This window comes from Muntiacus reevesi, chromosome 17 (assembly GCF_963930625.1).
Source record: "Muntiacus reevesi chromosome 17, mMunRee1.1, whole genome shotgun sequence".
Taxonomy (NCBI): Eukaryota; Metazoa; Chordata; class Mammalia; order Artiodactyla; family Cervidae; genus Muntiacus; species Muntiacus reevesi.
Window position 1 is genome coordinate 50,823,374 of NC_089265.1, and position 16,389 is coordinate 50,839,762.

Below are 16,389 nucleotides of genomic sequence, written 5' to 3' on the forward strand. Positions count from 1 at the left end.
TTTATAAGTAGGTGCTCAATAAATACTTGCTGGAAAAAAAGTGGTACTGAAATATTAGAGCAGAAAAAAACCATTGAGAACATTTACTCTAGGACTCTGAGGCATAAATAATTAGGAGTCTGAGGCATAAATAATTTTGGGAATGGAGTTAATTAATAATTAGGAGTTTTTTTAAGTCGTGTACTTATTTGAACCCCTCCAGCCAGTTCTTCAGCCAATGCATCCCGTTGTCTCCAGGGCGCTGGCTTCTGCAGATCTGGCTGCAAGAAATGAGAGCAGGAGGGGAAAGCTCTGAAAGGGCTTAGTTCTTTGCCTTCACACCTTCTACTTACAGAAACGAAAAGCTAAAGCCCCAAAACGCAGGACAACAGTGTGCTGGTGGTGAGGCTTTGCGCCTGACTCCAGCCCAACAGGAATTGAACTTCCCTATTTGAGGACAGTTAACACAGCACCTCTCAGAAGTGAGGCTGTAAGGGATCCAAACCTTGTCTACTCCCTTTCCTCCTTCTCAAATGATGGATAGGGCAAGGCTTTCCATGGGAAGAAGACACCAGGGTCTCCAGGCACTTGGTTCTCCCTTTTAAGAGAGGGAGAGCTTTTAGTTTATCATTTGGTCAGATAAGAGGATGGTAGAGATTCAGATCTGGGGCCAGGGGAAGGGAAAAGAATGTAGAGGCCTGGAAAAGGAGCCAAGGAGAAGGAGTGGCAGGCATAAATGGGGATGATATGCCGTGGGCGCCATCATTTGCCCTGAGGTTAATAAAAGACTGAGCGACTTCACTCTTTCTAATGAAAGAGAGAGATTTGTCTCTCTCTAGAATGGTTGTGTAGATATTCAAAGGAAGTGCTCGATCACTCCTTTTCCCCACCTCTCTCCATGTGTGTGTAACATAGCTTTGTCCCTTTGGCAGGAAAAAACCTCTGGACACAGGGGTCTATCGTAGAACACATGTACCCCCGAGCTGGGTGTGCCCTTTCATTGTGGGGATCGCATAATTCTTCAGTCTGAGAGTTGGGTGCTCCTGGACTGAGACGCAGGGGTATGAGCTGATGCTGGGGGTGGACGTGCAGGAAGGCAGAGGGTGGTCGTTCATGGTGAGGAGTGGAGGAAGGCACTGAAGAGACCCTGCATCCTGGTCTCATGGTATCTGGCCTCCCACGAGTCTGCTGCTGGTGCTACTTTTCAGAGGCTGTTCTTAAGGTTACCCAACATCAGGCAAGGTTCGAACCTGTCCATGTGCGAGAAAGGGGGACATCATGAGTCACAAGGCTCAGAGACCCACTTTCTTGTCCCAGCTCCGTCCCAACTAGCTGCAGGGACCTAGGCAGGTGTCTTCACCTCTCTGGGCCTCAATTTCCTTATCTGCAGGAAGAAAAAGTTGGGCTAGATGATATCTGATGTTTTTTCCAGTTCTAATAAGGTTGAGACTCTATGACTTTGCAGAGGTTTTGAAGGAATTAGACCCAGTCATATTGATTATTTGGGGGAACTTTTGAGCAATACTTAGCTTGGGACTGTGAAGTACATTCCTTACTCCAATTTTTGTGTCTGAATGGATGGGTGCCATTATTTATTTGAAAAAAGGCAATCAAACTCTTGAGTAAATTTCTGAAGAGCGGATTTTATTTTCCTCATTACGGCCCTTAAACGCTACACTTCTTACATCTGAGTGCTTATTACTAGAGATTAATTAGTCAGCAGGAAGGTACTCCGGCAGCAGCCCCCCCAGTTACTGAACTGTACTAGGTAGGTGCTACGTGCAGCCTTCTCAGTGATCCTGGGAGGCAACTCTCCACGGAGGCTGCAGGCAAGCCTGTTGACAGTTCTCTAGTCACCTTCTCTGAGGAGCAGCTGTTGCAGGCGGATGTCCTGAAGATAATTAAGTGAAAAACATAACTAACTCTAAAAATGGGGGTTGGCTGGTCAACAGTTTCGAGAAGTCAGACTGTTTCCCAGTGATTATGGGTGATGGTGGGGGAGGTGATTCACTTGGTCTCTGTCTAGCTCTGTTCGAGGCCTGTGGCTTAAACTTGGGTAATCTCATGCACTCCACTTCTCTCCGCTTCTATCCAGGCCCATCCGAACATACTTTCAGTAGCGATCTTGTGAGATTTAATCAATTATCATTTAAGGGCAGAAAGATCCTCGGATGAAAGGCATGAAGATAAAAGCAAAGTCTGGCCCTATTATTATCACTTTCCTCTGCTCTTCATTCATCTGTTAGTGACATGGGAATACGCTGAAGTGTGCTTTGGTGCATTTTGTAAAATAGAGCAAACCTAAGTGGGGAAATTATATTTTCCAAACAAAGTGCCCATCCTTGTTTGTAACTCACATGCAGTAGATGGGCCAGCATTCCCGTCTCGTTTATCTCTCTGTTGGGTTGCCCTCTGTGTCTAATTTTCCCTTATTAATGAATCTCCCCTTTTGTTCCACACAAATCTAGGAGGGTGACATTTATACAAGGTGATCATTTCCATGCATTACCAAAAGGATTATGGATTGGTGGTTATCCAGTGAAAGTAAGCACATCTGTCACCCAAATCTGACCTAGAATGGTCTGCTGTTTTCTTAGTTGGATATTAGAATCTGCCTGCAGTGCAGGAGACACAGGGGATGTGGATTCAATCCCTGGGTCAGGATGCTACATTCCATGCCAACATCCATTCTGAGGTGGTAAATGTCAGTGTCAAGGATTAATTTGAGTTATATAGTGAATGTAAGTTCACTGTACAGTTTTTGTGAAGGTCTGATGATAGCAACAGTGTCTTCACATAAATAAAATACTTTTCCATCTTTCTATCATGTGTCTATTAACATCTTTGATGTTATAGGTGAATGGTGACTCTGAAAAGGCCAGTCTCTATAGGTCCCCTCCATGTCGATTACTTTCAGGTGATAAATGATATTGTCAGAATCACATTCCATTGAGATAAGCTTAAATTTAGTAGATTTGGCTTGGTTTGATATTACCTCATAATTTAGAGAAAAATACAGATTTCACTTTTGCAAGGTACATACATACCCTACATTTTAAAATAAATCATTTCTTTGGTTGCTTTTCAGATGAGATTGGGCGCTTTCAGGGTGGGATGGCCATAGACTTGGTTGCTTTTCAGATTAACTTTGTATTAGCCTTGAGAGAAAATGAATGATGATTTGACTATTTGTCAGTGATAACTGAAACATATCCTGTGTACTGTACTCCAGTGCAGATAAAATGTTATAGGGATTTTTTTTTTTTTTTTACTTTCATATAATAAGAGAAAAAGTACCTTCTCCTTAAATAAGACTTACTTAAGTGCATTGGTGGATGTCTGCCTAAATTATTTAAATTATCAAAAAACATACCTGAATAAGTAAATGAGAATTCTCATTTAGAGACAGAGCAACTGTTTCAGGACTGAATTCAAGTTTGTTTAAAAGGAGGAGCCTGGGCATGGAGTTAAACCTGTGCTGGTTTCTGTAGATTCTGTGCTGGTTGTTCACAAATGACATCTCTTCTGACTGGTTGCTGTGTCTGCTCTGATTCATCTGTATGCATGCCATACTGACTGGTAAATATTGTGGCTATCAACCCTGGTTATACTGATCTAGGCTAAAATCCTTGTCTGGCCACCTAGTAGCTATGTAACCATGTATTTAAGTAGCTTCTCTGAGCCTTGTTTTACTCATCCGTGAAATGGGCATACTAGGAATGTTGGAAAATTGCAATTAGCTGTTGTGTGTGAATATTTACTATCTTCTCTGATAAATAGTAGGTGCTTAATGAATATTAGCCTCCATCTTGCATTCTGTCTGTTTTCCTTACTTTGCCAATAATTCCTGTCCTTCCTTATCCCGGGAATCAGAGAATCACAGAACCTCAGAGATTGGAGGGAATGCTGGGATCATTATGTCCAGTAGTCCTTTAAGCTCAGGGATCTGTTTCATTGCTAAAAGTTTTGACTATAATTCAGGCCATTATTGCTCTCTTCCTTCCCTGCCTGTTCATTTATAGTTAAGATGTGTACTTGTTTTGTGTATACTTTGTCCAAAGTTTGTTTGGACGTTCCTTGTATTATTAATCTAGTCAGTCAACTTCCAGATCTGTGCCATCATTAGACACGAGAAAAATGGACTGAGAGATGGTGGAAGGATTAGAGTGGATTCATTCCTGTTGTTGGAAGGAACCTTTCACATGGATTTTCGTGGATTGAGGGTCTGTAGTATTATTTCAAATGACAGTGTACAGTTTTTAAAATAATTCTTTTGGCTATACACCCTTCTAAGAAGGATCTTTCTGTTCCATAGCTAATATTTATGATGCGGAAAGTGTTTCTTTTTTGAGTTTCAGCTGCCAGATAATGTGGCAACTCCTTGGCAACGTATATTGGAAGACTAAAGTTACTCTTTTTCCATTCTTACCTAGCACCTCATGAAACAATGCTAAGAATGAATCTAGGGACCTTAAGTTTATATCTATATAAACCCTATCATTTCAGTTTAGTAAAACTTAATTTTAGCATTTGTCTTAGAGTAAGTAGTGTAAAATTTTCATCATGAAATCTGAAGCCATCAAAAATAGAGTTGACTATAGACCCAGTTTATGGGATTAGATTTGTTTACGTAAACCCCAAATATGTCAGTATTTAGTGCTGGTGGTACTCAAGGTACGGGTTCAATGAGAGTGTGTGATGAATACTGGGATTTTGGTCATTTCATTTGTGCCTGCATTTATTTGCGTTCCAGTTTTGAAATATGATTCTGCCTAACGTAAGTCAAACTATGTCACCCTTCATTGCATCAGTGAGCATCTCTCTACTGCCGTAGTTCACTCCCCACCTCTCCCAGAAAGCCTCTCCCTCACAGGCTGTGTCGAACCCATCTTACTCTCTTAAAAACCCTGCAAGGACCAGCCTGTTATATCCCCAGCCATCGCATGAGTATTGGCGGTAGTTGAGATTTTATATTGCTTATTTATTCCTGGTTATTCAAGTTAGTGTATGTTCTCCATGTTTCCCATGCTGCCCAGCACGGGCATATCCAATACCCCTTGTTTAGCCCCATCTTGTCCACATCCTGGGAAGGAACTAAATAGCCATGAAGGTATTTAGGGAATCCTCTTCCTACTGCTTTGCAGTTCAGGTTTAGCTACTTTATTGATGGGATTTATTTATTTCACCTATTTATCTATCTAGCCTCATTTTGTCCAGAGCCTCAGGGTTGGTTCTCCATGTCATGTGTCCGTCTCGGGTCTCCTGTAAGAGGGTGAATATGAATGCTAAGGGTGGAAGTAGCAGCAGCATTGTCAGAAATAAACATGAAGTACCTCGTCCTAATCCAGACACACATCACCAAACACAGACTTAGCAGGGAGCCAAGTTTCAAGTCAAGTCAGTAAACCACGGAAGGTGAGAGGCATCAGAAATAGACCCCAAATTGGCTTGGCGCCTGCCGCCTGGGACTGCCTCAGCTGTGAATGGAAAACTCTTGTAGATGGAAGCCGGGAGTGTAGGCAGCGGATGTATTTCATCCTCACTGTCCTTTGCAGAATCCCAGTGAAACGGTTGACCTTAGAGGGGACTCTTGATGATTATGCCTAAGTCTTTTCAACCTGTTGTTCCTATTTACACTTGTGCTTTATGGATTCCTTCTGGGAGAAGTGTTTTAAAGAAATACAAAAAGCTTTCCATCCCAGAGACCCTGCGAAGGTGTCAGCCTAGGCAACTAACTTTCATACCTCTGTTTGTTATTTCCCTTCCAGGATGAAATAGTTCTTCTTCCCTGGAGTGTCTGGGTTTTGTGATCTGGGACATTCTCAGATTTCAGTTTGAACTTCTAAAAAATAATTATTTGGGGATATCCTGCTGTTTTATGTGTGGGAAGGCTGGGGAATCTGGAGTTACTTCTGTAGTTTCTTAAAAGCCTAGCTTTGCCGAAGAGCTGTTTTTTAAACTATCATAAGTCAAATTTATCATGGGGATAATGTAATAAAGACAAATATTCAACCAATAATGAAAAGCTAAGTAAACGGGTATGTTTAAGCTCTATTATATGCAGGGGAGTACATTAAAGCAGATCTAAGAGACACTTTAATGGATTTAACATTAGCAATCAGACCTGGACTTGGTATAAATCAAACACCATCGCATTTCAGTCTAATGCACACCCACTCATTCATTAGCACCATTCAACGCAGATTATAAATATTAGCTGAGAAACCTTCAGGTCTTGAGATTCTTTCCACAGACACAGCAATAATTGAACAATAATGATGACAATTTTATTTTTATGAATCACTATGGCTTGCTTTTATTGATTTGCTCTTGGGCCTGGAGAAAGCTTCCTCAGCTAGGATACAACAGGAAATGGTTATAGCATTATCAGATAGGCCATAAAGAGATAAATAAAATAAAAGGGGGTAGGAATGATGGCGAGACTCAGCAAGCTGCTGATAGAAGCAAGAATTACTCCCCTCCCTCCCAACAAAAGAGCAACTTAAATTACCTCCTTTCTCCCTCCCTGCTCCTCATTCCCAAATTCAGTGCCAGGAAAATACTCCCTGGCTGTAAATGTGCATTAACTTGGGAGCTGAACATTTTGGGGGTCATTGGAATCAGCTAGAGGGAAACGAATAAGATGGGAATAAACGAGCCTGTTTAGGCATTGCATAGAAAGGCGGGTGAGACCCTGTGGGAATATGGCCTTTCACTGCCTCCTTTGATGATGTACAGCTTCTTGATAACAAAGGCAACACAGCCTTCTGAAATATTCCATCCGTGCCTCTGGGAAGGAGCTGAGATCACACTGCTTGTGCCTTCTCTGAAGCACAAGATGTGCTGGTGTTTTTAGCCAGCTCGTCTTGCCCTTTAGTTCATAGTGGTGATGAATTGAACATCCTGGGGTATCAGTAAGAGGAAAACATGGATCTGGATCAGCACGTGTGTTTCTATAGCTGCCTTGTTTCCCCCCCCCCCCCCTTCTCAGTGACAGATTCCAGAGGTTTTATCTCACACTCATGCCTTCCCATCTCCTGTGACAAACTGGATTTGTGCTTCTGTTTATTCAGTGGATTGAGACCTCACCATGACTTTTAGTGAAAGGAACAGGAGCAAACACCTCTTCCAGAGTCTGAGTCCTCTGCGAGCCCATGCGATAAAGCATACTGCTGGCTCCAGCTGTGAAAGGGGCCGTGGCAAGAGAATTTCTGTTTTTGTGCCGTGACTCCCTCTTCCCACTGGCCTTTTCCTCCCTGGCCAAAAAATTTCAGGCCAGCATATAGCAGAGGTGTGGACAGGCTGAAGTCTAAGAGAGCATGTGCATTTGCTGGTACTGTGAGTCATCTTGTCCCCATCTGTCTGTCCCTCTTGATGGGAAGAACAGGATGCTGAGTGCCCTATACTTAGAGGAACAACTCAGACTGTAATGACAGCTGCTACCACCCTCCCTGTAGTTAACTTTCTATGTCATCTCTTTGACCACATCTTGAAGGCAAGCCTACCTGGGTAATTGAAATCTGCTCTTTCCAAGAAAATAAGTTCTTTATAACTTTACTTATTCACTTATTTTTTAATGTTCATAGCAGCTTTACTTATCTTTGTAAAACCTGAAAATAATTCAAATGCCCACCAGCATGTGAAGGGACAACTGAAGTTGTAATATTTCATACAATGGATGCTATTTCACAACCAAAGGAACAAGCTACAGATGCAAACAACAAGGTAGGCATTTTCTGACTTTAAAGTTAATTAAACAATAGTTGCAAGTTAATCCTTAATGAATCCATAGATGAAAAAATGCATTAAAAAATTCTGAGTTATTAGGAAAGAACTAGAAAGACCTCTGATCTGGTAAAAATTTTAAAAGTGAATAAAAGTTCAGTACTATATTTTGTGGTTATTGAAGAAAAGGAAGGTGGAGATGTCTTCTAGGCATTTATTTAGATGGAGGATCTTGTGTCTCGAAAGGAAAAAATCAAAATCCTTTGCAGTAAACCAAATATACTGCAGCAGCTGCAGCTTGGGTCAACCCTGGCCACACTTTGTGGTGGTTCACCAAACTCTTTCACGCACAGAAGTTCAATGAGCTCATTGGTTTCTAAAAAGCATATAAAGGAATAACGATAGCAGTTCCAGAAGGGTGATCAAGAAAGCTGTGGTTGAGGCCTTGCCAATGGAAAGAACAGAAATCCCTGAAATGAAGAATGCTGTCTCCCTCCCCTGAGTGTGTTGACAAAAGCTAAAGAAGAGCCAGGCATCTGTTCTTTATTCATAAACATTACTTATTGAGCACGTACTATTGCCTGGCGCTCTGCTAGGTACTGAACAAATGACAACGAGGCAGGCATGCTCACTGCCTTCAAGGAGCTTGCTCATCCTGAGGGTAGCCAGTTACATACATTAATAAAGTAATTTCTGATCGTGACATCGGTAGAAAATTATATGATAGAAGTATGGGAGAGACTAAATAAGATAGATGGCTTTAGAGCAGGTGAAGGCCTTATCATTCCAAGTAAGAAATATGGATTTCTTCTAAGAGAGACTGAGACAAGTTACATATTCCTGTAATTTACATTTGGTGAAAATCCCTGTGGCTTCTATGGAGGAAATCTGCCAAAGTTTAAGAAGCCTTTGGAATGGCTTACTCCTGGTTAATGAGAGAATGAAAGATACTCCCAGTCTTGAGGCAAATGATTCTCTTGTCATTTAAGTTCAAAGAAGAAAACTGATCAACTTGGGGGCATAGATGGTGTTTTCATTTCTGATTGTTGTGTCTTTGTGAGAAAAAGGAAGTCTTTGTGTTCTAGGAAGTGAAGGCTAGCTATAAAAATGTGATTTAACACCTCAATTCAATTATTTTTTGTGTAGTATTTGCAGCAAATTAAAAATTAAGCTCTAGGACAGAGTGTCAAGAATGTTCTTTATGTATTTAAGCATATGTTCTTGACCCTGGCAGGGTGGAGAGGGCAGCTGTGTAAGTGTGGCAGCCGCTAATTGCAGGATCTAATGAAGAGTCTAATAGTAAGTGTACGAATTATGCATAGTAGGGGTTTAGTACACATTTGCTAGATGGGTGAAATCTGGATACTTAGCTGAGAACAGAAGGCTACTGAAAGGCAAAAAAGACTTGGAAATAGGTTCAGAGACTTCAAAAAAGGGCTGGCAGAATCCCCAAATGGGACAGATCCTAGTCAGATAATTATGGTCCCCTTTGATACACTTGGAAACGTGTGTGTGTGTGTGTGTGTGTGTGTGAATGGTAGAAAAGTTCCCAGTATTCAGAAGACCTGGACAGAAAGCAGCAGGCATGCTGGCCTCCCCACAAAAGGAGCAAGCCTGGATTGGGGAAACTGTCAGCAGTAACTGACGTCTAAATACTGGTGGGTGGGTGTTATGTGATTTGGTGGGACTTCACCCTGCCAGCGCGCTATCCTTGTCTGGTGGTGTGGGAATCTCCTGCTTATCCCCTCAATCTTCTATCTACTTCAGGAAGTGGCAGTCAAGACCAGAGAACATAAGTGAGACAGACACCATGAACGCCTTGGCCACTGAGTTACGGAATGGAATCATGTAGGGTGTTTTGACAGGAGTGGACAGTCAGTCTGGGGAAAATCTAGGAGTCGTTTTTTTTTCCCCTTCTTCAGACCAAATATAGTGGCAAAATCAATTTGTTTTCCCAGTGGTAAGAGCGTCCAGTGACAGAGGATGTTATAATTTTACAGTATTTCCCAAGCTTTCTTGGTTGAATGAGTGTATCTCATGTCACTGTAAGGAGGAGAACTAAAGGTCGCTTTTGTGAATTGGGTAGTAGGGCTTTTGAAGACAAAATTGTCATGCAATCTTGTTTGCTTCAGTAAGTGTATTTCCCTGCTTCTCTGTCATTCCATCTCATACTCTAAGGCTTGGAGGAACACCAGCAAGAACATCTGTTGCTCCAGGTCAGGTTTTTTTTTTTTTTTTTTGCAGAGGCCATCAGCTGGGGTGGCAGTAGTCAGATGCCTTCAGAGAGCTGTGGACAGAGGATTTCTAGGAGAAAGGTGGGGTGGAAAAAGTTCAGACAGCCTTGTCCTCATCACGTGATGCAGCAATTCTGGAAGACCATTCTGCATCACAGCGAGTATCAGCGGGGGTGCAGCACTGAGGTGAAGAGGGAACAGAGAGAAGCCAACACTGGGAGGATGAGGGAGGAAGCCAAAAAGATGCCGGGATTGCAGGGAGGTTCAGTCGCACCAGCTTGGCACACACTCAGCTGGACTGTGGTCTTGGGGCCCAAGCGGTCCATGGTGGCTTGATGTTATGGGAGGCTGCTGTGTATTACACTGAGACCTTAGGGCCACATCAGCTCAAAAAACCTGTAAGAAACTCAGTTACAGTGGTTTTAGAGCTGATAGGAACTCCAGTGAAAGGGAACCTCATTTAGCAGATGAGGAAACTAGAATACAGGGGGTTCAGTGATGAGCCCAGGCCCATCCGTTCAAGCTCCCCATGCATCATAAGATGCCCTAGTTCTAAGTGACAGTTGCCTGGTGGAAATCCTTACTGTTAATATATAGTAGCTTGGTCTTCCAGATGCTCATGAGTACACAGTCCAGAACCTTCTTCAAAAATATAACCATTACCTCATTGGAAAAGAAGATTAGGAATCAGACTGACTGACATCAGTAGGCATCAAGACAACCTTCTCAGAAGGCAAAATTCTAAGGTATTAGATACTATCTCTATCCTATTATTGCCAGCAGTGTGTATTAATAATTTCTTTGCACTGTGTAATTGTTTTTTTTAATAAAACAAAGATATCAGAATATTCCTGTACTAAATAGAAATCTGTGTCTTAAACTGGCCTAAACATTAAGAATATTAAAAAAAAATTTCCTAACAAGGAGGGCAAGCAACAGGCCTTCCATCATCAGGAGGCTCACCGAGGTCAGGGCCTCCTTACTGGCAGGCTGGCTTCCTCGTGGTTACCAGATAGCTGCAGCAGGTCCAGGTGTCACATCCATTCTCTTCTGGTATGTCTCTTTTTAGGAGTTAGACAAATCTTTCCCAGATACTCTGCCCATCCATTTGTATAAGTCAGCTATTGCCACAGTAATAATGAGTAACAGAGTACCCATTTGTAGTAAAGAAAAAGTATATATATGTTTATACTTATAATTCAGCTATGGGTTGGCTCTTATAGGCTGGGCAGATCTACTTTAGTTTACAGGGGCTTCTGGGAATTGCTCTAAGCTCTGGGTTGGCTTCAGATCTGCTTCACTGGTGTTCGTTTTGGGACATGAACTGAAGGACAGCTACTACTAAAGACACATCTCTTCTAATGGTGGATGAACTTGAATAAGAGCCGAGTCACACTGTACATGCACGTTTAAGCCCTGTGGCTCGCCATCTACTGACTCCCACTGGCCAAAGTAAGATCCATAGGCAAGTCTCACACAAGTGGGATGGAGATGTAAACTCCACTCAAAGAGGGAAGAGTTGGGTAGTGAATATTTAATGAACAGTAATCCATGTTATTACATTCCCTCCTCCCAAAGCTGATTTTGTCTCATGGGATATAAACCAGAATTTCTAATTCCTAAAATAATTGCTGAAAAGAGAAATGAGTATTATCAATAATGCTTAAATTCATCACCCTAAGGTGGTTGGGAGTCATGACCCCTGGAGGAATCTAGTGGTGATGTACTCTGCACAAGCAATTCATCAGTACAATTCATCCATCATCACAGAGGCTGACAGTAAATAGAAACAGAGGCGCAGAGACCCAGTGGTAGCTGGCATTCATTGTGTGTCCTGGTGTCCTGTGGAAGGATGGAAAGTGCTCAGGCATGAAAATCCTCAGTCTCCCCGCTCCTTGGCCCCAGTTCTAAGTTGCTAGTTCTACTGCTCTATCTTTTCTGGCCTCCTCCCCTTCCCTTGTTCTCCATTTTCCTACCACTTCGCACCTTTCTTTTGGGTCCATAATGTGCTTTTGACCATGGAACCAGAAGAGTGATCCAGAGAGGGAAGATTCTTTAATAACCATAGTTAATGGTAACTAATGTTTTTGCTGTTTTCTAAGTGCTAAGATATTTTTATCTGCACGTCTTTTACTTCTCACAGTGACATGATGAGATAGCTGCTATTATGACTCTCTTTTACATATGAGGACATTCGTGCTTCCAGAGGTCAAAGAAAGGGCCCAAGGTTGCAAAACAAAAAGTTGAGTTGGGGTTCTAATGCAGGCATGCCTTTCTCCAAAGTTATTTTCTTAACTGCTAAGCAATTTTTATGTTAAGAATTTATAAATAAAAACATGTTGGAATAGTTTAGAAATAAGAGAAATAATCTTACAGATAGTGAAAAATCATGGTTTAGTGGTACCGTATCTTGTTTTTTTTGATAGCATGGCCAGAGCAGAAGGCTTTAAGTGAAAAAAATGTCAAAGCGTTATTTTTATGGAGTTGTTAATTGTTTTATGGTGTAAGCTCATAAAAGTCACAGACCACAAAACATAATTACAGAATGCACTTGACATCAATTACAGGAAGCGTCGATTTCATTAACTCACATTTTGTCCAGAAGCTATAAATTATGGGAAATAGGGAATGTATGTATATCTCCCTTCTGAATGGCTAATCATATAGCACTCACTACTGCATTCATTATGGGGATGGGCTGAGCCGGCATATACCATGTTACATGTCTCTCTTTTTAAGATCGAAGGAAACGTGTTTCTCTCAGAACTCACTCTTTGAAAGATCACGTACTTCTTGGGTAATCTCTGCTTTTGTTTTAATAGGACCTGTTTTTGCAGTAACTTTGCAGTTCTCAAGATGTCTTTCAGGGATCCATAGGGGTCCCCGAGATCCATTGAGGGACTCCCTGAGGGAAAACTGTGGTCCTCATAGCACAAAGATGGGATTTCACTTTTGAACTCTCACTGTCTCATGGGTGTATGGTGGAGTTTTCCAGGAGCTACACACATGATTATCACGACAGATGGAATGCAGAAGCACAAATAGGAGTCCAGCTGTCTTTTATTAAGCCAGACACTAATAAGGTTGACAAAAATGTAAAGCCCAGCACCAGATTTACAGTCCACCTTCAGCTTTTCACTGAGATCACAAGACACAAAGTTTGTCAATTAATATTTCCCCGAGCCTTACCTTATGTCTTGCTGATTTCCCTTGTAAAGAATTCATTACTTATTTATTTTCCACCCTGCTCTATTTAAAAATGTTGAGTCACAGCTTCAGATAGGTTACTCTTGGCTTTTGGAAATGAAACTGTTGGTAGGAAGGATGTGTTAGTTAAGAGCATGGTATGGGGATGCAGTATTGAAGATTTTCTTATAAATGTGCCTTCAAATTCAAGTGCTGCTTCTCAGAGGCTGCAGGCAGGATCTTCTTGGTTGTTGTGGAAGCTGTTGCCACTCTATCTAAATGGACAGTACTTCCATTCTGGAGGCTCTTCCTTTCTTTTCTCTAAATTATTCGTATGCTCTTAAGGTACTGCCTCTTTCCTCTCCTTCTCTCCAGGTCTCCTTCTTCAGTCCAGGAGGGTGTTTTTCCCCCCTTTCCTTTCTTCTGCTTTACATTTATATTCTCTGTGACCTATTCTTAAAACTTATTTTCTAATGCATTTCTTGAGTTCAGAATAAAAGGCTAGTACTCACAGCATTACTTCATCTTCATTATTAGCCTCTTGTAACTCGCTCTGATTTAAGGGTATTGTATAATACTTGCTCTCTCTGCTAATGTACATTATGTTGGTACTGCAATCAGCACGCATTTCAAGGGCTTCAGTCAATAACAGTACCCAAAGCTTTGAATTCAAATAAGTATGATTATTTTTGCAAATTGATGTCTAAATAGAGAGAGGGTACAATCAGTCTAAAGCATGCAATAAGGCACACCCTTTAACTTTAATATTCTGTGTGATGTAGAGATGACTAGTATGGGCATTCATTCATCAACTGTTATGGTTTTGACCAATGAACATTTTCGTTTTGATTGAACTTCAGAATAACTTACCGTCTGTCTCTCTCCTATTTGAATACAATTATAAACCTTCAAAGGGGAAAATAAAACTCTGGTAATGTTAGACTCTTGGGGCGTTGTCTCTTTCTTTTTCATCACAATGTAATTTGTTTCTTCTTTACAAAAACAGCCTCATAAGAGGCCTCTGTTCCCATGAATTCACTGTGGTTGGTCTATGTCACTGATTTATGTCATCAAAAAAGTTATCATTAGAATCATCTATATAGCATCAAAATAAGTTTAGATAAGTGAGAGAAACTCATCCATACTTGAGTGGAGTATCCTCAGGCTAATTTGCTCCTACTCTCAGCCTCCTTGAATTCAGCTCTAACCACCCTCCACTCCACTACAAAGAATTCAGAAAGCTTTCCCAAAGGGAACTATCCATTCTATTGGAGACACTGCCTGAGTCTAACATTGTTTGTGTCTGTTGCTCAGTCATGTCTGACTCTCTGCATCCCTCCAGGCTCCTCTCTCCATTGGATTTCCCAGGCAATAATACTGGCGTGGGTTGCCATTTCCTCCTCCAGGGGATCTTCCTGACCCAGGGATTGAACCCAGTCCTGCACTGTGGGTGGTCTCCTGCATTGCAGGTGAATTCTTTACCACTGAACCATGAGGGAAGCAAGCGGTCTCACAGACAACAGGATAACTGTATTATTTTAAGTTTCCTAGCTAACTATTTTAAGTATTTCTTAGAAAATGATCCCTTGACTTATTACTTATAAAACCTACCAGTGAACGGCTTTCAGACAGAGAGTATACTTATGGCATGGAGGAATCAGTCCAAAAATTTGAGCCTGATCTTTAAGGTCGTCTATCTCCAGCTTTGTAATTATCACATGCTACAGCTCCATGCACTCTCTTTTGTGACTTGCTTGTCTGTTTTTGTGAAATACCTCAGTCCTCTTCTCCCTGTTAATATAGAGTAGTGTCATCAAGTCCCAGTGCTTGGCATCTTTGTGCCTAAACCCACTTACTGGACACTTACTAGTTATGTGGCCTTGTTGCATGATTTTGTTGTTGTTGTTGCATGATTTTTAAGACCAGTTCATCATTAATAATGTGAGAAAACAGCACAGACCTCATAGAATTTTTATCAGCATCAGATGACATGCTGTGTGTAGATACTTAGCATCATGCCTGACGTGTAATAAGCATTACTTAAGTGGGAAGTATTATTTTTCCTTTTGATATCTTGGTTGAATTCAAACCTCTTCAGTGGGAACTTCCAAATCTCCTAAACTGGAACTGATTTTTCCATCCCCACTTCTCATGGGATGCTTTTCTTGTTTTCTCAGTTTCCCTAGGATCATGATGAATTGTGTGCCTCCAACACTGGAGAGGATGTGCCTCCAGGGCTGAATCTGTGCCTCACTTACCTGAGAACTTCTCACTCACCTGAGAACACTCAGCAGGGTGCCTTGCCCAGGCGATGAGCTAAACCACATTCTTGCCCTTGGCACTGTCGTTTGTGCATAAAGTATAGTTCCTGCCCTCAAGAAGCTTGCCATCTGTTAAGGGATGATAAAGCTAAAACACACGGACTGCTTGAGAGAAGAGAGAACTCCATGGAAACTTGCACTGTCAAGAAATGCTTTCTGGAAGAGGAAGAGCTTTTGGAAGGTCTGGATGGGTTAATCTCAAAGCAGATAAACATATTTCTGGAAGATGGACAATGTTGATTCTAAACTCTTAGTACAGATAAGATTTATGTACGATGAGATGCACAAGTCTTAAGAGTACATTTGGATGGGTTTTGTTAAATGTGTATACATGCCTGACTACCATCATTATAAAGAAAATTTCCATCATCCAGGAAGTTTCCTTCCAGTTCCAGTCATTTTCCCTCCCAGGGTACTCAGTTTTTCGATTTCCATTTCCATAAACCAGGTTTTCTTGTTCTAGGAGTTAATATAAGTGGGATCATTCACTATGTATATGGGCTTCCGTGGTGGCTCAGCTGGTAAAAAAAATCTGCCTGCAATGTGGGAGACCTGGGTTCGATCCCTGGGTTGGAAAGATCCCCGGGAGAAGGGAACATCTTCCTGCTGTGTAGTCCATGGGGTTTCAAAGAGTTGGACACGACTGAGCGACTTTCACTTTCACTGTACACTCTGTATTCTTGTGAATCTAGTTTCTTTCACTCATCATGCTTTTGAGATTTATCCATGTGGTTTGTCAGTACTTCATTCTTTTATTTTTATTTTTGGCTGTGCTGGGTCATCGTTAATGCACAAGGGTTTTCTCTAGTTGTGACGAGCTGGGACTACTCCTTGTGGTGTGCGAGCTTCTCCTTGTGGTGATTTCTATTATTGTGGAGCATGGGCTCCAGGACCTGGGGACTTCAGTAGTTGTGGCACATGGGCTTATTTGCTCAATGGCATGC